Below are 745 nucleotides of genomic sequence, written 5' to 3' on the forward strand. Positions count from 1 at the left end.
GTAATAAAGAGTATTAGGTTTCCCTATACATGCCAAAAGGGATATGAGAACTTGGTAAAGCTTTGTGACTGATTTCAAGCTGTTTGTGATGCCATGTTTAACATAAACCTTCTAGTCTTACTGAATGATCATTTCTGATGACGTATATTCTATCATCTACAAAAATAATACAATTTACAGCACAAAAATACTTCATGAAGTATTTTGATGATAAGCTCAGAGATTAAGCCTGATAATTATCATTACAGCTTCATATGTTTTCTAAGACTTCCAGACATGGAGTTTTATTGGTGCATTTTATATTCAAGGAAATGTTTATTTATTCAAAGATACTTTAGTAATCAGCCATTCCGTCCTTTAAATTTATTTATGCGGCGTTTTATGATTGTTATCACTTAAGTATGGCTACTATTGTCTATTCAGTCGTTGCATTTCAGTGTTTATTCGAGAGATATTTATTTATGGTTGCGTACAATTATTTTGCACATCGTGATTTATGACGGATTAGAAAGAAGACGCACTAAAGACGTGATAACTTTGTTAATGACGCAATATATTTTGATTTCAGCAATTGCTTAATAGCGCTTATGTAATGATATTTACTGGCGTTTACTCAATAACATTTTCAGTTAAAATCCAAAAGTACATTTGGATTCAGAAGGGGTTTTGTGGAGATTTCAGTATTTTCATAGTCGAAATCATGAGTCGATTAAAGCTAGACCACCATGGAAAACCTGGAAGCACT

Source organism: Schistosoma mansoni, chromosome W (assembly GCF_000237925.1).
Source record: "Schistosoma mansoni strain Puerto Rico chromosome W, complete genome".
In the NCBI taxonomy this organism is placed as follows: Eukaryota; Metazoa; Platyhelminthes; class Trematoda; order Strigeidida; family Schistosomatidae; genus Schistosoma; species Schistosoma mansoni.